The 24,699-nt window shown below is 53.1% G+C and overlaps 1 protein-coding gene across 1 annotated transcript in view; it reads right to left on the reverse strand.

The window, feature by feature from the left end:
• Positions 1 to 24,699, reverse strand: part of ECE1 (endothelin converting enzyme 1) — a 127,456-nt gene that overhangs the window by 102,251 nt on the left and 506 nt on the right. The window lies entirely within an intron of this gene.

A 24,699-nucleotide genomic window follows, 5' to 3' on the forward strand; every position in this document is an offset into this window, starting at 1 on the left:
CTGCTACGATCAAATGGGATGAGAGGTAGGCGCTAAGCACGTTGCCTGCAGGGCTCATGGAAGGTGCTGAAGAAATAAGCTTTTTAAAAAAAATTTATTACTGTTTTATGAGTAATTGAAGAGTTTGGCCAGAAGTCAGCGGGTCCTGAGAATACAACCTAAAAATAAACAGAAAATTCTTGGCCAGACTGTGCTAAGCACTTTCCATGTATTATCAATGCCTTGCAGCAACCCCAGGAGATATGGTGTGCCATCATCCTTCATTTGCATGGACAGGGAACTGAGGCTCAGAGAGGTTGAGTCACTCACAGGGGGTCACACAGCTACCTGAGGGACGCATGTGTCTGTTCCAGAGCCTGTGCTCTTATCTTCCACACTCACCCACGCTCCTACAGGGGCCGCAGCCTCATCTCTGTGTCTTTCCTCACCACCCGTCCTTCATTCTGGGGAGGGTTCCTGAGGTCCCCAGCCTCCTCTAGGCCATGGAGTCCTGGGAGCTGCCAGCAGCGTGGAACTCGGCTGTGCAGCCTCCCCTGCCTACTGCCGAGGTGGTGCCTTGAGGACCTGTGATGCTCTTCCCTTGCCCTGGGTCTGAGCCTCTAGGACCCTGCTGCTGCGGAACCTCCTGGTTTGGAAAAGGGGAAAGGAGCTGTCTGTAACTCATCATCTAACCCATGCCAGGCACCACGCAGATATTTTGCCACATAATCTTCACGATCACCCCGTGCTGGAGGTACTACCACCCCCACCTTACAGAGGAGCAAACCGAGTTTCCAAGAGGTGGTGTCACTTGCCGAGGGGCCCAGAGCTCGTGCGTGGTGGAGCTGGGGACTCAAATCCAGGTTGCTCTGACTCAAAGCCCACAATCTTGCTGCTCCCCAGGCTGGCCCCTGCTCCTGGGAGAGATAAGACCCCATATAAACAACCCTAACATAAACCAGAAAGCCAGGCAGGCCTTCAGGAGGCCCAGATAACAGCTGGGAAGATACACAAAGAGGGGCTCAGACTTCCTGGGGAAATCTCTGTGTGAATATCATAAGGGGAATTCTCCACTGGAGGAGCAGCCCTGGGGCCCCCAGCAGCCATGTCCTGGAAGAGGGTCTGCTGGGGACCTAGGCCTGACCACAGGAAAGACAGTTTCCAGTGCAGTGGCCCATGGATGCCTTCACAAGTAATCAACGCGGAATGAGCACCTACGGTGTGTTGGGCCAGGCACCAGGCTTGTCATACACTTATTATCTCACTCCATTCTTTTCTGCAGTCCTGTCACACAGGATTGATTGATTTATTGATTGATTGACTGAGATGGAGTCTTGCTCTGTCGCCCAGGCTGGAGTGTAATGGCGCAATCTCGGCTCACTGTAACCTCTGCCTCCCGGGTTCAAGCGATTCTCCTGCCTCAGCCTTCTAAGTAGCTGGAATTACAGGCACGTGCCACCACACCCGGCTAATTTTTGTATTTTTAGTAGAGACAGGGTTTTACCATGTTGGCCAGGCTGATCTCGACCTCCTGACCTCAAGTGATCCACCCACCTTGGTTGCCCAAAGTGCTGGGCTTACAGGCATGAGCCACCGTGCCCAGCCTATTTTCATTTTAGACAAGGAGAAACTGAGGCTGAGAGAGGGAAGAGTGCTTCCTCAGGATCTAAGACCGCTTGGAAAGGGCAGGTTGGTCTGATTCCCACGTCCGAATGAAACAGAGCTGCATCCCCGGCCATGCTTTGGTCTGGTCTTGTCTCCCTCCTCCTCTGCCTGAGGCTCCCTCACTGCTGCCCTACCTGGCTCACGTCGGGAGCTGGAACAACTTCTCAAGTCAACATTATATGCCCCTTTTACAGATGAAGAAACAGGGGCTCAGAAAGAAGTGGCAAGGCAGCTTCCCAGTGAGATGGACTGGGGATGGGGGTGTGGATAAAACCAGGAGACCCCACACCCCACCTGAGCCCGGAGGGCAGCTCCCTCCCTAATGGCTGGGGACAGGTCGGTGCCACCCACCTCCAGCAAATGCTTCCATTCGCACAACTGTGGGCACGTTGTGGAGGACTTTGGAGCCCTTAGCCCAGCAGACGCCCAGGCAGCCCGGCTGCACGGTTGCCATGGAAACACCAGTGGGTTCTTTGAGGGCAGGAGAGCAACCAGCCCTTCTCACCTGGCCAGTGCAAGGCACAGGCTGAGGCACAGGTTGGGGCTGTGCCAGGCCCCCCACATATGTCACACTCCAGGGCCCCAGGCCTGTGACCAAAATGGCAGTGCCACTGCTGGCATAGGGGATGGGGACACCAGTGTGGTGGCACTGTTTGGCCCTGAGGGGTTGGAAGTTGATCTAACCACCTAGCTGGGGAAAAGGACAAGAAAACCCAGCGACGGAGAGGAGAGGCACAGGAAAGGGCGCAGACAGAGAAGGGTCTCTTGTCAGGAAGGACAAGAGGTTCTGATCTAGCACTCTGCTGACAGAAAGAAACGGGGAGGCCGGGAAGGGAAGTGGGCATGGCCCCTGGATGAGGATGCACATGGATCCGCCCTCTGCTGGAATTTGTGCATGTTTGGTGAAAACCCCTCACTGGGGCTTTGGAGGGAGGGCAGGTCCCGGGGCTCAGGGGTTGGGGTCATTTCCAAAAACAAGGCTGCTTACACTTTCCCAAAGCACCCGCATGGCAGAGAAGAGTCAACCCATGCCCTGGCAGGACTGAGGACACAGCTAAAAGCTGGGAAAAAAGCTGAAGTCTCATTTCCTTTTGAATCTCAAAACTTCATGCCAATTCTGCATTCTGCTCCAAAATAGTACCTTTTTATTTTATGACACAAGTACTCTACTCTGATCCCCAGGGCAATCTCACACACTGGTATGAGAAGCTCAGATATAAAAATTAAGCATGAAACCTCAATAGTGGATAAGCTGACCTTGAGGGCGTGGGTGGAGAAAGGCCCTAGCCTCCCAAAACAACACAGCTGGAGCAGGAGTGGGGGGGTGGGGAGGGTTATGGATCAAAATACACATAGCCCCGACTGCAGGCTGGACACTCTGCCAAGGGCTCACATCCATTCACTCATTCATTTTCCTCTTATCCTCTTTAAAATCGTGTGCCTACTACGTGTTAGCACCGTTCTCGACGGATATAGCAGGAAACAAAACAGACAAAATCCTTGCCTTTGGGCCAAGTGCAGTGGTTCATGCCTGTAACCCCAGCACTTTGGAAGGCTGAGATGGGAGGATAACCTGAGCCTGGGAGTTCGAGACTGCAAAGAGCTGTGATCACGCCACCGCACTCCAGCTTGGGTGACAGAGTGACACCCCATCCCAAAAAACTAAAACTAAACTAAACTAAAATAAAATAAACCTTGCCTTCGTGAAACTTATATGCTAGTAGGAGACAGAATAAATAAGACAAATCAAATATGCAGCATGTTAGACTGTGGGAGGGGCTAAGGGGAGCAATGAGGTAGTGAAGGGAGACAGAAAATGGGAGATGGGGGCAATTTTCTTTCTTTCTTTTCTTTTTTTTTTTTTTGAGACATAGTCTCACTCTATTGCCCAGGCTGGAGTGCAGTGGTGCAATCTTGCCTCACTGTAACCTCCACCACCCGGGTTTCAAGCTATTTTTCCGCCTCAACCTCCTTGAGTAGCTGGGATTACAGGTATGCACCACCATGCCTGGCTAATTTTTTTGTATTTTTAGTAGAGATGGGTTTTTGCCATGTTGGTCTGGCTGATCTCAAACTCCTGACTTCAAGTGATCCACCTGCCTCGGCCTCCCAAAGTGCTGGGATTACAGGCATGAGCCACTTTACCCAGCCTGTTTTGTTTTTAAAGAGACAAGGTCTCACTCTGTTGCCCAAGCTGGAGTGCAGCCTTGACCATAGCTCATGCAGCCTCGACCATAGCTCATGCAGCCTTGACCTCCTGGGCTCAAGCGATCCTCTTGCCTCAGCCTCCCAAGCAGCTGGGACTACAGATGTGCACCACCACACCCGGGCTCATATAGCTTCTTAACTGGGTGGGCAGAGGAAGCAGGCGGCAGAGGCCCATCCCCAAGGGAGAAACCATCCATCAGTGGGGGACTGACAGGGACGCTCCACGCACTCAGCCCAGTGTGCTTCTGTCCAGGGTGACTCCAATGGCTGCCACAGCTGTGGTTTACTGACCTCGGGTCTGACTGCCCTCTCCAGAGCTGCCCTAGAATCCCTTTGTCTGTGGCTGAAGTGCCCCTCAGAGCTGAGGAACAAGTTTGGAGAGGACCAGGAGGGGCTCTCCCCACCCCCGCCTCTTTCCCACATGAAGAGAAATATTTCAGGGTTGAAAAAATGACTCATTCTCCCCAGAGAGGGCTGGAGCTGAGCTGAGTCAGGCAGAAGGAGCCCGCGGGTCACTTAATCGGCCTCCCTGCTCTGGCGGAGATGGCTCTGGGCCCCAGGAAGCCAGGGACAAATGGAGGCGGAGGTGGCAGAGATAAGCAGCTAGTGGAGTGTGCCAGCCTCTCCTTCCCCAACGAGTGTGTCACTGGGTGTCACCCAGCACTGCTCAAGTTGAACCTGATGTAGAAGAAAAATTCCTCTGGACTTTCCTGAACGAGCTTTATGGCTGACTCACTGCCACCTGGAGCCTGCAAGAAAAGTCACAAATCATGAAAGAAGGAGAAAAATAGTTCTTGTTAAGCCATGTCTTCAGTGGAGGTATCAGAGGTCGCCAGGAGAAAAGCACAGGTTTTGTTGTGGGTTTCCTTCTCTAAAGAAACACGTTACACAACAGAGGGAGGTTGAAACTGGTTGCAAAACTGCAAAATCCAATTTTGTGTACTGGATTCAATTTCTTCATTAGCTGACACTAAACACAGAGAGATGTGGCCCTCGTGACCAGATGAACCCTAAACTGGCTCCAGGACCACCAACCTGGCACCTGATGGCTTGTTTCTGCTCCCCACTCTTTCCCTCCATGCATCTTTCTCTGAGCTTCTGCTCAAGGCAGGTGCCAGGACAAGCCAGGGTCTCTGCCCTCGAGGGGTTCCCCTTCAGCGGTGAGAAGTAATGTCACAATTAAAGGGCAAGAGGGGCCAGAGGACAGAACAGTGCCAGTTCCTCATCCAGATTGAAATTTGCTTCCAGCTGCCTGTCCCCACACCAGAAAGGGCACTCCCTGCTCCCCTGCAGGCTTCTCATCCTCTTTTGCTGGCCTCCTCCCTCCTTGCTGTGCCTGGCCTCCTCCCTCCTCACTGTGCCTGGTCTTTTTCAGCCACAAGCAAAACACACTCAGCCTTGAAGTCAGATGCTCTACATAAGCCTGCAAAAACAGACTCAGGAGTTGTGTGGCCTTGGCCGAGTCACCTCACCTCACCAAGCCTCAGCCTCCTCATCTGTTAAATGTGGACACAATAGGACCCACTTCCTTGGAGCTGACTGAGGTATGAATTGAGTCAATGCATTCATTGCTCAGCACACGGCTTAGCTCAAAGTTAATGCCCAATAAATTGTGGTTCCCACCTCCTGCTCCACGGAGCAGACATGAAACGGGTACGAGAAGCAACGAGAAGGGGTGGCAGCAGAGCATCAACACACAAGGGGTCCTGCCTACTGTCCCGACGCCACCCAGAAGCTCAAGGGGTGCCCCAGCTGCTCTCTGAAGCTGCCAGTGGCACTTTCGCCAGCCACCTCGTTTCCAATCTTGCTGCCAGCTTCCCCTAGTGCAGTGATTTCCACAATGGAGCTCCCGGCTGTGGGAAGGGAGCTTTCTTTGACTTGTCCTAAAATGGCCTCACCTGCACCCAGTGGGGTGTGGGGACCAGGGGGCTGGGCCTGGACCTATGAGCATGTTTCCTGCCTCCTCTCAGCCCCCATCCTTCTGCCGCCCCATGTTCTCAGCCAACAATAGCTGCTTCCCAGACTCAGCTGCCACATAGCACGAGCTCCCTGAGCAAAAATACCCACGCGGGGGAGGGTGGGGAGGTACAGGAGGGGCCACAAAGGGGGAGGGCTGGGAGAAGGGGTGGCAGGATCAAGCTTGTCTCTTGAGCACCTACTGTGTGTCAAGCTGAGAAGGGTGAAGCCCCTGGGGGTTAGAGAAACCTGGGAGACCATGGGGTGTGTGTGTCGGGGGTGCTGGTCTCTAAGACAGCAGAGCCTCCAGTCCCCAGAGAGGGATCAGACCCAGGTCCAGGGTCTAGGGGTGAAGAAGGGGTCCAGGGAGAAGAAGGTGCCTAAGCAGGGAGCAGGTCCTAGAACCTAGTGAGAAAAAAGGGGGGCCTGAACCCCAAAGAGAGATCCAAATCTTAAGGAAAATAGGGGCTCAGGTGCAGGGAGATGAGGTTCATAATAGGGGGTTATGACTATTTCGGGTTTCAGGAGGGGGATGGTTTGGAGCAGGGTAGGAAGGTGGGGCGAGGCCTGAAGAGCTAAGAATCCATTTAACTGAGCAGCATCTCAGAGGTCTTAGGTGCCAACTGGGGTGACATCGGAGAAGAAAACAGAAATCCTAAGACAGCAGCCAGCAGCCTGCAGTTACGGAGCCTGGATGGGGAAGCAGCTCCCCACTGCTGGGGAGACCCCACTGAGCACAGAGAGGGTCTCCCCAGGCTTTGGCCCCTGCGTCTCCTTTCTCTTCATGGCAGGGGCATCAGCTCGGGTCCCTGGAAACACCCCCGCTCCCCAGCAAGGGGCTGTGTTTGCGCAGTGGCTCTGGCCCTAAACCCCAACTCTGTGGACTCTGTCAAAGCCTGGGGAGGGCAGGGTCCTGAGGACCCCGGTCTCGCTGGGGTCACATAGGTCACACGGTAAGAATTTGGAGGTCACAGCACTGCCCTCCCTGTAGACACTTCAAAGCACCCCACTCCCTTGAAGCTGCCAGACTCTGCAGGGAGCGGGGGCATGGGGAGGGATGCAGCCACCAGGAGACTGGGAAGAGGGACTCTGCCAGAGCAGCTCCCAGGAATCTGGGGCCTGGAGTCCAAGTCTGGCTGGAAGGCCCTGGGATGGGAGGCTCCAGCTTAGCATCTGGCTCTAATGCTTGGACTGTGTGACTCCGGTGGCTCGTGCAACCTTTCTGGGTTCTATGTTCTCATTTGTCAAAGCGATGGGCTGATCCCCTGCCCCACTCCAATCAATCATCAGGCCCTGCCCACTCTACTCAGTTTCTCTGTCTGCCTCTCCCTCACCACTACCACTGGCCTGGGCAAAGCCACCACCATCTTCTGATGCCACTCTTGCCCTCCCCACTCAAGTCAAGTTGGATCATCTTAGCTCCCTGCTGACACCCCTTCGAGAGCTGGGAGACCCCCACCCTGCTCATTATACATTTTTGCCTTTTCTTACTTTGAGGGCACAAATGGCGTCTTTTGGTATAGAGGAAAATGAAGCCTTACCTGGTCTGCATGGCCCTGCGGGACCCAGACCTGACCACCCTTCAGCTTCACCCTTCCTCTCTACTCCAGCTACACAGCTGGGGTCCTCAACCCTCCAGGCCTCAGACCAGTACCAGTCCATGGCCTGTTAGGAAACGGGCCACACAGCAGGAGGTGAGCTGTGGGTGAACATTACCGCCCGAGCTCTGCCTTCGGTCAGATCAGTGGCAGCATTAGATTCTCATAGAAGCGCGAACCCTATTGTGAACTGCACATGCGAGGGATCTAGGCTGTGCATTCCTATGAGAATCTACGAGAATCTAACTAAGGTGATGAATCTAACTAACATGAACTGATGGAACAGTTTCATGTACCTCAGATCATTGGGCTTAGTTAGATTCTCATAAGGGAAACCATTCCTCACACCCTGTCCATGGAAATATTGTCTTCCATGAAGTCTGGTGCCAAAAAGGTTGGAGATTGCTGCTATAGGTCACTCACCCCAGGGCCTTTGCACATGCTGTTCTCACAGCCTAGAATCTTTTTCTCTCCATTTCTTTGCCTGGTTAACACTTAACACATCTTTCAGATCTCTTCTCAAATCCTTCTTCCTCAGGGACGTCTTCCCGGCTCCTGCTCTCTGCCGGGGATGGCTCCTCTGACATAAACTCCCATAGCAACCTGCTCATAATTAGAGATCTGTGCAATTGTCCAAGACCACGCCTGCTTGCTGACCATTCTAGACCTTGTGCCCGGCACATAGTGGGTGCTCAGTAAATGGTAGATATTGCCACCACTGATCATCCCACATTTACCTATGCTGGTATTTGACAGATGTCCTCAAGAATCTGTGTGTAGGCCAGGTGCAGTGGCTCACACCTGTAATCCCAGCACTTTGGAAGGCTGAGGTGGGTAGATCACCTGAGGTCAGGAGTTCGAGACCAGTCTGGCCAACGTGGTGAAACGCTGTCTCTACTAAGAATACAAAAAATTAGCCGGGCATGGTGGCGGGCACCTGTGATCCCAGCTACTCGGGAGGCTGAGGCAGGAGAATCGCTTGAACCTGGGAGGCGGAGGTTGCAGTGAGCTGAGGTCACTCCACTGCACTCTAGCCTGAGCAACAAGAGCGAAACTCCATCTCAAAAAAAAAAAGAATCTCCGTGTGGAAGTCTGCAAAAGCAACCACGGGGGGTGTTAGGAGGAACACAGGCCTCGGCAGCTGAGGGGTCTGCTTTCTAATCCCAGCTCTGCCACCACAAGCTTTGGGCAAGGTACCGCCTCTCTGAGCCTCAGTTTCCTTATCCAATTGATCTAAAGGTGGAATGGACGTGCTGGCTGTTCATCATGACTGCTGGGAATCTCTCTCTAGACTCCCACCTCCTTTGCATCCATTCCTCCTACCAGGCGATGTTCTGATGGCTGAAGTGACCAAATACAATGCCCAGGATAGTGTTGGACCCAGAGAAGACATGTAATAAATTAGGATTTCTAGCATATTCTATGGTCCACCAGCATCAGAATCAGGCATTCTGCTGGAAATGTAGGTTCCTGGACCCTCCCCCCAACACTTACTGAGTTAGAACCTCTAGGATGAGGGCAATGAAACTTGGATTTGTAACCAGCATTCCTGATTGATTCTCATGCACATGCCCATTGAGAAGCACTGAAATCAATGCAGCCTTATGCTTGCTACCGCTAACTTGCAATTCCTGGGTGTCCTGATTACCAGCACAGAGGTGAGACTCACCAGAAAGGGGCGTGGCCTTCATAACCTGGTATTCTTCCTGATGGCTTAAAAACACGAGTACAGGCCTTGCAGTTAGATTGAGGTGCAAATTCCAGTCCCTCTACTTACTGGCTTAGCTGTGTGACCTTGGACACATGGTTCAACCTCTGTGAGTCACCTTTCTCCTGCTTAAAATGGCAGTAAATTACCTCTACCTGCCAGGGTTGTTGCAATGATCTGAGGAGGTGCCTTATGCAAAGCATAGTTCATGTGCTCAGGGCAAACAGTGGAAAAATAAAACAGGAAATGCTTCTCTGTCACTCTGTGCTTCCTACCCGCCACAGGAGAACTGGGGGTAGAATCTGTGTACCCTTCTCAGCACACCACAAATCCTAGTCACTTAGAGAAACAGACTGCCTACAAGGCTAGTCAACTCCCAACCACCCTTGCAGAAGGGGCAGAGAGTGGGAGTTTGTGAAGAGCAAAAGCAGGAATTGGATGGGAAAATGGTCTAGGGCTCACGTGGAGTGACCCAGGACCCAGAGAGTCTCACCTCCCAAGGCTAGGCCTTGTAGGGCAGCAGGGCCAAGCATGCTGCAGGAAAGAACACAGACTCTGGAGCCAGACTGTTCAGGTCTAAATTTTGGCTCTGCTACTATTAGCTTTGCCTGGCTGGCAAACGCCTACTCATCCTTCAAGACCCAACTCAAACATCACCTCCCTGGACCAAGTTAGTGATCTATTCCTCTGGGCCTTTAAAGGCTCCTGCCCACATACTCACCAAAAACTTTTTTTTTTTTTTGAGACAGAGTCTCCCTCTGCCACCCAGGCTGGAGTGCAGTGGCGTGATCTCTACTCACTGCAACCTCTGCCTCCCAGGTTCAAGTGATTCTCAGCCTCCTGAGTAGCTGGGACCACAGGAGCGTGCCACCGTGCCCAGCTAATTGTTTCGTATTTTTAGTAGAGATGAGGTTTTGTCATGTTGGCCAGACTGATCTCGAACTCCTGGCCTCAAGTGATCCACCCATCGCAGCCTCCCAAAGTTCTGGGATTACAGGTGTGAGCTACCGCCCCTGGCTGACCTCACCAAATACTATTCAGCAATTTACCTGCTAATTTGTCTATCTCTCCCACAGGCCTGGGAGCTCCTGGAAGGCACAGACACTGCCATGCCTGGCACAGAAAATGTACTCAGCAAATGTTGCTTCAGTTTGAATTCCAACTTTTTCAGCTTTCTGAGTTCCTTTCTCTCCCCATTAAATGCTTCCTATGCTAATCCTTCTTCCTCCCCCGACTCAGGTCCTTTCTTTTCTGCGCCTTAAACTTCCACACCCTCTTCCTTGAAGGTCCCTATCCACTCACCCCTGAGCTGATGCTGAATGCAGGCTGTACGGGAAGACCTAACTAAGATTAATTTCTTCACTTTTACTGGCTGCAAAGGACTTTCATGGAAGGTGAGGCGCTCAGAGTCCATGAGACTGGCTGGTCACAAGGACTACAACCAGCTGGATAAAAGTCAGTTATGGAGGAAGCACAAGTTGGATTCAGCCAGGCACGGTGGTTCACGCCTGTCATCCCAAACTCTGGGGGTCTGAGGCAGGACAATCGCTTGAGCCCGAAGTTTGAGACCAGCCCAGGCAACATAGGGAGACCCTGTCTCTACAAAAAAATTAGGCCAGGCATGGTGGCTCACACCTGTAATCCCAGCACTTTGGGAGGCCGAGGCGGGTGGATCACTTGAGGTCAGGAGATCGAGACAATCCTGGCCAACATGGTGAAACCCCATCTCTACTAAAAATCCAAAAATTAGCCAGGCATGGTGGTGCAGCACCTGTAGTCCCAGCTACTCAGGAGGCTGAGGTAGGAGAATCGCTTGAACCCGGGAGGTGAAGATTGCAATGAGCCAAGATCGCGCCACTGCACTCCAGCCTGGTGACACAGTGAGACTCTGTCTCAAAAAAATAAATAAATAAAATAAAAATTAAAAACGTAGCCGGGTATGGTGGTGCACGCTTGTAGTCTCAGTTACTCGAGAGGCTGAGGTGGGAGGATCGCTTAAGTTGGGAGGTTGAGGTTGCAGTGAACCATGATGCACGATGGCGCCACTGCATTCCAGCCAGGGTGACAGGCAGAGTGAGACTTCGCTAAAAAAAAAAAAAAAAAAAAAAAAAGCGTAGACTCTGTAGCCAAAACTGCCCAGGTTCCACTCTAGCTCTGCCAATTACTGACTGAGAGGAGAGATACATTACCTCTCTGTGCCTCAGTTTTCCCATCTACAAAACAGGAATAATGATAATAAGTACCTCACAGGGTTGATATGAAGATTAAGTAAATTTATAACATAAAATATTTAGCGCTATACCTGGCACACAGCAAACAGTCAAGAAACGCTATTATTATTACTGCTAAGACTAGTAAACACCACGGGTAGGAGAGAATGGAGGATTACTGAATAAAGCCCTAATGCAGCCAGAAGTTACTATTATGTCACTCCCACAAGGAAACATCAAACATCACCAGTCCCAGGGGCCTCCTCAGAAGCAACCTGCCAGCCCTGGGCTGGTCATTCTCTGATAGTATCAGGGCCATTTTGTCTCATTTTCCTCCGTGGACTCGAGCTCACTAAGGGCAGCCTTACTGCACCCTCCCCCACCCCATCCTCAGCACCCAGTGGTGTGCAGCAGGGTTGTGGGAAATATCTGCCAGACAGACAAGCTTAAGATGCGGCCCAAGTCCCCTCCACTTTCTGGAGAGGCCGGCTTCACTGGGAAGGCAACTCTCCAATGCCATAATACAAACCCCTACAGAGCCCGCATCCCTTCCAATCCCATCCCTGCCAGACACTGGGAACGCAGAGGTGAAAAGGCAGGGGCTCTGCTCCATCAGAACGCTGTCTAGTAATAAATCAGGTGACATTTATTAGGCACTTAGTGTATTGCAGGCACTGATCCTGGCACTTTACAAGAATTTCGTCGCTTATTTAAACAACTCTCTAAGCTTGGCACTATCCTTATTCCCATTTTACTTATGCGGAAATAGAGGCTAAGAATTAAGTACTTTGCCTGAGGCTGCTACAGTAGTAAATGGCAGAGCTGGGATTCAAACCCAGGCAGGCTGGGCCAGACCTTGAACTCTTGATCTGTGTTAGTCCAGGGGGAGGGGGGAGGAGGGGCGAAGAGAGATAGGAGAGAGAGGGGAGGGAAGAGGAGGGGAGGAGACAGGAGGAGAGGGGAGGGGAAGGGAGGAGAGGGGAGGGGGAGGGGAGGGGGAGAAAGATTTCAGTCCAAGGTGACCCTAAGAGAAGTCAGTCAGGCGAGGAGTTAGAGGGACAGGGGCTGCGGGAACACAGGATGGGGGTGGGGTGGGCGGATGGTGAAGTAAGTTTCTAAGAACAGCTATGGAAAGAGAAACAGAATCGGGACATGTGTCAACACTGTTACACATGTTGCCATCCAATTCTTGGAGTCTAGCACCAGATATGCACCATGCATGCTCTGAGTGCTGCTCCTCTCATTGAATATTTGCAATCATCCTGGGAGGGACTGTTATCCTCACTTCACAGACGGGAAATCCAAGGCCCAGAGAGGAAGACACGCCTGCTAAAAGTCCTTCGTGACAATTCAATGGCAGATCCAGGGTTCAAGCTCAAGTTGATCCCATGGCCCTTGGTCTTAACCATAATCACTAGGTCACACTGAACAAACAGGTATTGGTGGTGCATGGTAGGGATCTGATGCAGAAGGTGAGGGGAGCTGCCCAGTTTTTCTCCCGGGACCTGCACTTAGTGCCTCCACCTCCCCCACCCCTATTTGGGCTAAAGGCAGACAGCACAGCTCCAGCCCACCAGAGCCGTGTGTGTGTGTGTGTGTGTGTGTGTGTGTGTGTGTGTGTGTGTATGTATGTGTGGTAATAGTGTGGCCTGGCTAAGGGGTCTCTCAAATATAGTGGAGAAACAAAATAAGTAGCAGAGAGATGGGCCAACCATGGCCCATTCTCATCTTCCCTCCCTAACTGCGTTCATCAGAAAACAGCATATGTGAGGGCCAGCACACAGCCATTCTTTCTGGTGCTTCAGGAGGTTAGGATGACAGAGCCAGAGGCCGGGCATGTTGGCTCACGCCCGTAATCCCAATTTCTCTGGGAGGCCGAGGCAGGCAAATTACTTGAGGTCAGGAGTTCGAGACCAGCCTGGCCAACATGGTGAAACCCCCTCTCTACTAAAAAACACAAAAATTAGCCAGGCATGGTAGCACCTGCCTATAATCCCAACTACTTGGGAGGCTGAGGCAGGAGAATTGCTTGAACCCAGGAGGTGGAGGTTGTAGTAAGCCGAGATGGTGCCACTGCACTCCAACCTGGGCAATAGAGCGAGACTCTGTTTCAAAAAAAAAAAAAAAAAAATGACAGAGCCACAAAGGTAATAACAGCTCCCCTCCCAAGGGCCAACTCTGTGCACCGTCCTATGAGCTTTAAAACCTGTCATAAATTATCAACCACTTTTCACAACACCACTATGAGAAAGGTGCTACCATCATCCCATTTCATAGAGGAGAAAACCGAAGCTCAGAGATGGTCACTCACCAAAGGTCACCCAGCTGGGACTAAGTGACAGAGCTGGGACTACAACCCACGTCTGTCTGGCTCCAAAACCTCCATACCTCCATCTTACCTAGAAAGAGTGCTGGATGAGGAGTCTGGAATCAGGGTCTAAGTCCTGCCTCTAACCTGCTGTATGGCCTCAGGTAAGTCTCTTTCCCTTTCTGAGCCTTGGTCTGCCCTATGAGGAAGTTGGCCTAGATGACTTCCAAGTCCCACCTCCTGTGACTCTGTGAACTCTCATGCCCTCCTCTCTCTGGCTCCCACCCACCACACCGGAAGCCCAACAGGATGCCAAGTAACCACCCACTGAACACTCGGGCGAAGGAAGATGAAGTGCCGCTTTCTCGTGGCCATCTTCCACCCCAGACCAGCCCAGGAAACAAGGAACCACAAAGCCACAGGATTCCCTCCAGTGTGGCCGTGTGAACAGCAGCCCTGGGGCAGAGGGGCTGGGCATCCCCTTGCGGCCATCACTTCCTATGCCATCACTTCTCGGCAGGGTGTGCGGAAGCGAGGGAGGCAGGCTCCAGCTCAATGCCCTCTGGCTCTGCTTCTCTGGGTCCCCAGGGGCTGGGATAGTGGGAACTGGTCACTCTGGGAGAATCCCAAGCCCACCCCGGAAGGCTGAGTTCAAGTGGAGGTTCAGACAGGTCTGTCTGGCTCCACGGGTAACTTTTGCCCACTGTGCTCTGCTGCCAGCAAGGTCTCGAAGCATCTGGGATGCCTGGCTACCTCTCTCCCATCCCTGAAGTAGCAGCCAAAATCCCAGATCCCACAGAAACCGACGCCTCCTCACCCTCAGGAGAGACGAATATCCTGAGGCCCGCGCTCCTGCCTCCCTCCTGCCCCCTACAGTCCATGCTCTACACAGCAGCCAAGGTCTTTCCAAACAGAAACCAAGCCCAGTCGCCCCTCAACGTGGGGTCCTCCAGTGGCTTCCCACCACTCTTAGAACGAAATGCTGACCCCTGCCCCACAGACAAGGCTGTCCATGGCTTGCCCCTCCAGACCCACCTCTCCCTAGCCTTCCCTCCACCCTCCACTGCCTCTGCTCGGCCACATCAGCGTTCACCCCCTACATGTGCCAAACTTGCTGTTCCGGCTGCGGGGAGCTCTCATCTTCCCCCCCCCCCCCCCCCCCGTCTTTGCCCAGCTGCCCCCTCCTCAACCTTCAGGTCCCAGCTCAGATGTCACCTCCTTTCCTGGCCGCTCCTCTAGAGCGGCCCCCTCCCCTCGCAGCCGCTCTCCACCACATCGCCCTGTTTTCTCTCCTTTCTTCTCTCGGAGTGATCCTTCTCGTGGGTGGCTTTGCCTGTTTGGTCTCCAACTTCCTCCCCTAGAGCGCGGCTCCTTAGGGGCAGGCATGTGACTGCTCCATTCTCTTCTGTCCCCACAACGAGGCAGGGCCTCCTTGGGTGCTCACAACCCTGAAGATGAGGACGCTGCAGCTCTGAGAGGTGAAGTGAGCCGCCCAAAGTCCCAGAGCCAGGGAATGGCAGGGTTCAGACCCAGGGCGACCTGATGCCAAGCCTCAGTGGGTGGGGCTCTCATGGCTGGGGGCCTACTCTGGAGGGCTCTCACCCAGGGAGGAACAGAGTCACAGTGAGGCTCTTAGGGCAGATACCAAGAATGAAGGGCCCACCAGCTTTCCCAAATGGTCCATCTGCAAGCTACAGGCCAGCTGAGCTCCTGCCTGGGGTGGGTGAGACCCTGGAGGTGAAGAGGCACCAAACACCGGGAGCAAAGGCTCCCAAATGAGGGAGACCACACATATGGGGAGCTGGGAAGCTTCGACCCACCCAGTGCTTGACGGAAGGGAAAAGTGAGGACTATGGAGGGGAAGGGACTTGCCTGAGGTGACACAGCCAATCAGTGGGTCTCCAGGGAGGGGGGCCCTTCCCTACCCTGCAGAACAGCAAGTGAAGCCCAAAGCCCAGGGTCTGGGCAGAGTGCCAGCCCAGAGCTGCCAGGCCCTGGGGGCAGGGGCCGGGCCACAGAGTGAATCTGGGGCATTAAGACAAAGAAAGGACTCAAATTTCTTCCTTCTTTCAAAAAACACCTATTGAAACAGGCAGTGTCTCATACCTGTAATCCCAGCACCATGGAAGGCTAAGGTGTATGAATCACTTGAGCCCAGGAGTTCAATACCAGCCTTGGCAACATAGTGAGACCTTGTCTCTACAAAAAAATATCAAAAAATTAGCTGGGTGTGGTGGTGCACCTGTGGTACCAGCTACTGAGGAGGCTGAGGTGAGAAGATCACTTGAGCCCATAAGTTCAAGGCTGCAATGAGCTGTGTTCATGCCACTGTACTTCAGCCTGGGTGACAGAGTGAGAGATCCTGTCTCAAAAACAAAACAACAAAAAACATTCACTGAGGCCGGGCGTGGTGGCTCACACCTGTAATCCCAGCACTTTGGGAGGATGAGGTGAGCAGATCACCTGAGGTCAGGAGTTCGAGACCAGCCTGGCCAACATGGTGAAACCCCGTCTCTACTAAAAATACAAAAAATTAGCTGGCTGTGGCCGGGCACGGTGGCTCACGCCTGTAGTAATCCCAGCACTTTTGAAAGCCGAGGTGGGCGGATCACGAGGTCAGGAGATTGAGACCATCCTGGCTAACACAGTGAAATCCTGTCTCAACTAAAAATACAAAAAATTAGCCAGGCGTGGTGGCGGGCACCTGTAGTCCCAGCTACTCAGGAGGCTGAGGCAGGAGAATGGCATGAACCTGGGAGGCAGAGCTTGCAGTGAGCCGAGATTGCACCACTGCACTCCAGCCTGGGCGACAGAGCGAGACTCCAGCCTGGGTGACAAAGTGAGACTCCATCTAAAAAAAAGAAAAAATTTGCCTGGTGTTGTGGCAAACGCCTGTAATCCCAGCTACTTGGGAGGCTGAGACAGGGGCAGGAGAATCGCTTGAACCCGGGAGGCAGAGCTTGCAATGAGCCAAGATTACGCCATTGCACTCCAGCCTGGGCAACAAGAGTGAAACTTCATCTCAAAAAAACAACAACAAAAAAAGAAAGTTAAACACGCATTGCCCCTCTGACCCAGGAGTTGCACTCCTAAGTATGTGCCCCAAAGAAATGAGTGCTGAGGTCTGCAAAAGAGATACATATGAGAATGTCACAGCAGCCTCAAGATGGAATCAACCCAAATGTCAGCCACGGACATTTACACGTACATCCACCCAATGCAGCACGACTCAGCCTAAAAAGGAGCAGATGCTGGTACAGGCAACACGGACAAACCTCAAACATTCCGTGCTGTCCAAAGCTGAAGAAAACCAGGCACAGAAGAGCACACATGAATGAATCCACGCAGAGAAAGCTCAAAACCAGGCCAAACTAGAGGGCCAGTGGCCACCTGCTGCAGGGGACTGATGGAGGAGGCACACGGGAACTGTGGGAATGGTTCACACTTTGGTCCAGGTAGTACGCAGGTGTGTGTATTTGTAAAACGTGAGCTGTACAAGATGTGCATACATTACTTAAGTAAATTATACTATACCACAATTTTCAGAAACGTACAATCTCTGCCCTCATGAGGTCCAGTCTGGCATCCCGTGTCATCATCATAACAGTCATGACAATAACAGCAGGTGACACCGACTGAGTCCTCTGTATGTGCCAGCCCTCAGCTGGGCTACTCTGAAACAGGATCTGATTGAGCGTTTCTAACTACTGGGCAAAATACTGCCCCAGGAGCTCCATATTAGAGACAGGAGAATAAAGCTTAGAGAGGTGACACACTGTCCAAGGTGACAATGCAAAAAGTGAGGATGCCAGGTTTGAACCTGGGCCCATCAGTCTCCAAGGCCCACTCCTGCTGCACGGGCAGACCCCGCCTCCCTGCCCTCTCCTCCCCACACTGCCTGCTCAGATGTGGCACCCGGAGGCGGCCAGTCCTCGCCCCTCGCCCTCTCTTCTCCAGTGCTGGAAGGAACAGCTCATGTGTGTAATGGACTCGAAGCTTCTATGAAAGAGCTGCTGAGGAAATGAGTCCTTCCTTCCCCTTCTGCCCCCTCTGCCCTCCCTCATCCCTCTCATGGCCACATATCTCTGAGGACATTTCAGCCCTGGACCTCTGCCCAATAAGAAGGGACTCCAATGGCCAGGCAGCTGGGGCTGTGTGTGCTATTGACCAAGGAGCTTTCTCAACCCCTGGACACCCCAGCCCAGCCTGCGGCCTCTCAGAGGACCAGGAGGACATGAGGTTAGAGTCCCCACCCTTGGCTCCAGTTTCCAAGTGATGCAACCCAGTGTCTGGATTCAGAGAATCATAAAATGTTTATCTGGAGTCACAACCACCACCATGACCATTTAATCAAACCTTATCCTGTGCCAAGTGCTGCAAACATAGCTCATGAATCCTCACCAAAAAACAAAATGGGTACCACTAGGCTCTCATTTTCCAGAGGAAGAAAGTGGAGCTCAAAGGGGTTAGGTGCCTTGCCCCAAGTCTCACAGTGAGGAAGTGGTGGGGCTGGGATTCAAACCCAGATTTGCACAACTTCGAGACTATCCTCTGAACAAGAGTATTATACTCGTCACACTGCATGTCATTACTGAAGATGGCCCTGGAGTCGGTCTGCTCCAGCCATGTCATTTCACAGATGGGAAGACTGAGGCCCAGGAAGGGAGACCGTGGTTCAGGAGCACAAGAAGGATTAGTGGCAGAGCCTGGGCTGGAAGCCACCCTGGCCTTGCTTTCAATGACCAGATCAGAGCCTGGGAGCAGGCCACGTGCAGCTGGATGGGCAGCTGGAGGGAGACAGGCAGGGAGGTGGGAGGCCCTGGTTCCAGGCAGAGGTAAATATTGACATGACTGTGTTTACACTGTAACCTAACTCCGCCTGGCCGCTGCCCCAGGCCCACCCTCCTGCCTTCCCAGCCAAGGAGGGAAGGGAGCTTGCGGGAGGAGAATAGGGAGAGGAGGCTTCTGGGCCAGGGGCTGCTCCTCCTGCTTAGAGGGCTATGTGGTCAGAAAGGCTGGGACATCAGGTGTTAGGGGTGGGGGGTACTGGAGACCCAGGCCAGGAGACCAGGTGGTGCCAGACAGGGAGGGGCTGTTCTCTGAGCTGGGGAGCTGGGGATCTCACGGCGGGGGCACTGGGCTGGGAGTCAGAAGGCCTGAGTTCAAGTTCTAGTTCTGCTACTAATTGGCAGTGGGAATCCAAGAACAGTCGGTGAATGGGGAAGAAAAGGTCTAACTGTCAAGTGTCATGCAAAGGTGAACAATAAATAACCAGCATTTTAGCCTGGCCAGTGTCCAGCCCCAGTTAGCTCTCAACGCCTCTGGCTACTGGCTCAACAGTCCTATCCCTGTCCCAGCGGGCCTTCCCAGGAAGGCCAAGTTTCTGCCAAAGTGAGTGGGAGCTTGAGACTGAAGCCATAATAATCTAGAGGAATCGGGGAGCCACTGTCTAGCTCCCATCCCTAATTCCCTAAGTGACCTTTGAGCCTCAGCTTTTACAACTCTGAAATAAGGCTCACCCTCCTCCCTGGGGTTGGTGTGAAGAGCAGAGATTACATTTAAGTGCCAGGCACATAGCAGATGCTCATTTTGTCTCTCAGTCTTCCCACTTGTTAAACAGGGGCCTTGAAGTAGGTGGTTCCTAATCCCCTTTTCATACAAGCGCTCTACGGTCTTTAGAAGGCCCAGAAGCCAGGCCCACCTCCCTGATGTTAGATCCCCACCAAGCCGATTTCCTGAATGTTCTCCAGAAACTTGCTCCCCTGTTTACACCTCCCCCAGGAAGTCGGAAGGGGCCCTGTTGGGAGGAGGAAGCCATTCCTAGGCTTGTCAGCCCACCAAGACAGGCCTGGGGCATCCCAGCCACCCTGCCCTCAGGGGCCCAAGGAAAGGGCAGGCCCCCAGTCCTGGACTCCAGTGCCACGCTGAAAGTGGGGTTCCACCAGCACTGGTTGTTCATTAAACTGTGCCCCTCAGACTATTAACTCTTCAAAGACAAGTGAACCCCCCTCCTTATTTTTATGCGTCCAAAACTTCGCGTCTAGGAAGCATTCCACCGAGTGTTAACATCTCTTCTGGGAAGCCTTCCCTGATACACACCAATGGCCAGGATGACTCTGGAGCTGCATCCCCAGGTTGGCACATAGCATTTTCTACCTTATTTCAGAGCGATCTGGGAACTTGTTCTTTCTCCTCTATTAAAGGCTCTGGAGACCAGGGCCCTTGGCTGGTTATGTGCCTGAAAGGATGAGGGGAAGGGTCAATGCATTCAGGAGAAGGGGCTGTGTGGGGCCTCTGTCTGGGGCCACAGCCTCCTTCTGTCTTCACTGCCTGCTCTGGGCAGCATGCCAGGGGTGTGGTTTGGGCTAGAGGAGGACTGGATGGTGCCTGCAGCACCACCTTTCTCCCAGGGCCACTTCAGGTGCCTCCTCACTGGTTTCCCAGCCTTCGGCCTCACTCCTTCTACTCACTCACCACAAAGCAGCCTGTGACCATCTCAGAATGCAAATGCGACCGTGTCACTCCCCGACTCTAAACTCCTCAGTAGGCCGGGTGTGGTGGCTCACACCTGTAATCCCGGCACTGTGGGAGCCTGAGGCGGGTGGATCACTTGAGGTCAGGAGTTCAAGACCAGCCTGGGCAACATGGCAAAACCCGGTGTCTACTAAAAAAATACAAAAGTTAGTCAGGCATGGTGGCATGCCTGTAATCCCAGCTACTCGGGAGACTGAGGAGAATCACTTGAACCAGGGAGGCAGAGGTTGCAATGAGCTGAGATTGCGTCACTGCACTCAGCCTGGGTGAGAGAACGAGACTGCGTCTCAATAAATAAATTAATTAAGTTAAAAAAATAAACTCCTGAGTGGCTCCCTACTGCCCTGAGGATTGAGCCCCAGGTCCTTCATATGACCATCCCTGAGTGCACCCTCCCGGGCCACCTCCTAAGTACGGTCCTCCGCGCCTCCAGATGAACCATCCCTGAAGGCACAGCGGTCTGTACTCTTGCACATTCTGCTCCCTCCACCCCCCGCCCCCCAACACTCTTCCCAGTCCCACTCACTCTTTAGGTTATGATTTTAATGCCATGTGCTCAGGGAGCCTTTTCTGATCCTCAGGTCAGGTTCCTGGTCCACTCCCACAGCCCCCTGCGTGTCTCCTTGGCAACAGTAATTGCACTTGTAATTTCCTGCTCTGTATCTGTCTGCCTGCCTGTCCATCAGACTGTGGGAGAGAGAGACCTATCAGTCTCACTCACACTGACCACAGCCCCCATGCCTCGGGTTGTGCCAGGCAGACTTGTTTGGTGAGTGAATGAATGAACGCATGAATGAAGCCCTTTGACTATGGCGGGGGCTTTCCCAGTCAGTTGGAGATAAAAAAATTGAGCAGAAGCACAAAAACTTGTAAACATTTGCTCATGGTTCCTCTCTCACCATAGACATGAAAGTGTGGACTTGGCCAAGCTGGTTTTCTGGGCTAACACCCAGAACATTCTGCCAAGCCCACCTTGTAGCCCTCTCATGTCTCAAATCCTGTTCTTCCCCTGGCCTCCCCAACTCTGCAGGGAAAACAATGTATTTATTCTTTAACAAAAGGTAACAACATCCTTGTTTACTAAAAGAGTGTAGCAATGCAAGGAGGCCTCAGTAGCCCAGTTACCAGCAGGGGCACAGGCTGCCCATGGTAAAGTACGTGCTGTGCTCTGGGAGCCCCATCTGGAGTGGCTGAGAGGCACCAGAGTGACGTGGGGGCACATGGTTAGTCTCCTATCTTCAAACAGTAACACTTCTCCCTACTTTTTTTTTTTTTTAAAGATAGGGTCTCACTATGTTGCCCTGGCTGATCTTGAATTCCCGGCCTCAAGTGATCCTCTCGCCTCGCCCCCGCAAAATGCTGGGATTACAAGCGTGAGCCACTGCCCCGGGACTCCCTCACATTTCTAATAGTTTCCACAGTGTTTCTACATTCATTGTATCCTCACGATATCTCGAGAAGTGGAGCAAATCTGCCCCACTTTGTAGAAAAGGAGGCACAGAGCCGGGGAATGGCTGACCCAAGGTCACACAGCAAGCTGGTAGTACATCAGGATTCAAACCAAAACCCTGGGCCCTGTTCTCAACTCAACTGCTGTATAGTAAAGGGCATTCCCAACCCTCAGCAGTAGCCTCAACTCAGCCCCAGCTTTGAATGTGAAGGAACATTCTCAAGGTGCCACAGCTGCAGATGGGGGATGATGGGTTGGGCCTCCTTCCCCAAACTGTCTGCCAGGTTAACCCTCCAAAAGTCCGGGAGGTTTGTGCCTGCTCTGGTACTATCTTGCTCTGTGACCCTGGGCAACCTCCTTCACCTCTCTGTGCCTGCTGCAGGGTGGTTTGAGTACAACTGGAGGCAGGAGATATAAAAAGCCTCCTCAGAACCCTCGGCCCACGGCTTGCACTGGGAGAAAGCGGGGAGAGAGGGTCCATCCGAGGACTTTAAGAACAGCACTGACTCCCTGCCAAGGGGTTAGAGACGTGGGTGGGGAGCTGGGGACCATCAGGGAGATTCAGTGAGGACAACAGGAAACACATCACACAGACACACAGACACACACAGATACACAGACACACACATACACATACACACACACACCACACACACAAACACACACACACACACACACACACACACACGCCCTGCAAACGCGCCCCATTAGGAACCCAGGGCCCAGGGACAACTTGGCCACACTGCAAAGAAGGGAGTGCTGGATTTGTTTAAAAGCCGTGGAGCAGGAGATCCAGGGAATAAACACTTGATCAGTCCCGAATCACCCCCGCCTCAGGAATGACAGCACAGGAACCAATGTTTAGAGGAAATTAAAATGACAGAAGCCAGGGAGGCCTGACATCAGCCTCCACCCCATGCACGCACGGCTGGTCAACAATCCACCGTGGACTTCCTCAGCCTAGTACTCTCTGGCCCCAGCAACCTTTTTGCCCTCTTTCTCTTTTCTTTCCTGGCCCTTTCATACCCAGGTGCCAGACCAGCCCCATTCTGGCCTTTCCAGGAGCCTGTCCTGTGCACTCACACCTCTGCTCCTCTGTCACACAGGTCCCCCTCCCGGGACATCCCTTCCAGTTCAGATGTCACCTGCTACATGAAGCTTTCTCTCGTCTTTCCAGCTTGGAGAGAGCCCCTGCCTGGCATATTTCTACCTCTCCAAGGGCATGCCAAAGAGTCTGAGGACCAGTGCAGACATTTGTGGCCTGGTGGAAGCTCTCTTAACACCGTTTATTGAGTCAATTCTTTCCTCCCTCACACGGGGTTTGGCTTAGAGTAAGTGTTCAACGCATCCTGGCTGAATGACAGACGAAAGTATCACAGTCTCCTCCCTACAACATGATAAACTTTCATCAGTCTTCCAGACCAGCAAATAGGTGGCCTCTGTCCCTGTGCTCGAAAAGCCAGCCCATAGCCCTGGACAGATGGATGACAGACCTTTGTTCTTGGATTCCAGAGACAACCCCTGGGGCAAATAGGTTAGATGTTAGGTAGAACTTCCCAGCGCAGGCTCAAGCTTGGAAAAGAAAACTCAGCAGTACTGAAGCAAAGCACTCTCACTTGGGTTATCTCACCCTTTGGAGATAAGCATTATCATCTCATCTTGCAGATGAGGAAACTGAAACTCAAGAGTGATGCTTCAACTAGACCAAAGTCCCTGTGGGGAAGTGGAGGGGATGGGGTTCAAACACAAATTGGTGTGATGCCAAAGCCTGGGCTCTTCACCATGGGCTGGGGGGCTTCTTCGGTTGTAAGGATCTATAAAGTGTCACCAAGGCAGACTGAGGGGACCTCTTTCTTTTTTTGGTGGTTTTTAGGGAAGAAAAAATTTTCTTTATGAGTAACTCAGGGTGGGCTTAGAGGCAGAGGGGATCATACAACCTCAAAGTCTCACGGCCTTTTGGTGCCCATACACTGAGACTTTAAATCCAGTGCTGGTCCACAGATAGTGCACTCCTTGTCTCAGAAACCGTCTGGGCGGGGCATTACAGGGAAGATTCCTAATGGAGGAGGTAGGTTGAGTCCCAGGTGGTCTCTAAGCACCTTCAGGTATAGAACTAAGCCATAATTCCACCACTTCTGACTCTAGTGAGGCAACTGGTGGTGCCTAAGCGAGGAAGACCCTAGCTGGGTGAGAAGAGGCCTTGGAAGGGAGAAATGGGGGGGTTGTAAGGGGACTCCAGCTCTGGGCACAGCAGGGGTTGGGAACCACTGTGGGACTCTTCAGCTTTACAGGGGGTCCCGTCCTGCTCCCATCCAGGCACCCTCGGGCTTGGCAGCATCATCACAGAGAAGTGGAGGTGGCTGGATCACAGGTACTGGCAGCCACCACCCCAGGCACATGCCCTCCTCAGCCCTGCATGGTGACTTGGACCCACTTCACAGGGCACAGAACAGAACTAGGAGAGGGAATCAGAGTGGCTTGTCTATAGGGAAAGAAGCCAAAGAGAAGTAGATGGCTCCCTCCCTGTGATGGAGAGGCCAGCACCCGGCCCTGGACAAGTGGACAAAGGGCCTTTACTCTTGGGGTCCAGGGACAATGCCCCTCCCAACAGCCCCCTTTCCCCCTCCACCAGGAAGCCCAGCCTGGATCAAATGGATTTCTCTTCTGGGGCTTCAGAGAGCCCCATGAAACGCCCCTCCCCAGTTCCCCTTCTCCCTGGTACTCCTGCCTATCGCAGTCAGCACTCGGCTTCAGCAAGCCCCTCCTCTAAGGACCCATCACCGGGAGATGCTGGGGAGACCGGATCGCTGGGTGCAGGGCCCCTGAGTGTCCCCTGGTCTCTGACAGCACCTACCTAGCTGCCCCGCCACCACCTACACCCCTTAGGCCACAGCTGGATCAGCAGTCCCAGAGGGCCGCAACCTAGCCCTCCGAATGCGCCGGCCGTGGCCACCTACGGTGCCCCAAGGCGAGCCCCAGACCGACCTCAGTGTCCCGGGACGCTCAGGTCCAGCTGCATCCAGGCACCTCGGAATCGCCGCCACCCGCGAACCCGACCCAGCCCGGCTGCCCTGGGTCTCCAA

Source organism: Nomascus leucogenys, chromosome 24, assembly GCF_006542625.1.
Source record: "Nomascus leucogenys isolate Asia chromosome 24, Asia_NLE_v1, whole genome shotgun sequence".
Lineage (NCBI taxonomy): Eukaryota > Metazoa > Chordata > Mammalia > Primates > Hylobatidae > Nomascus > Nomascus leucogenys.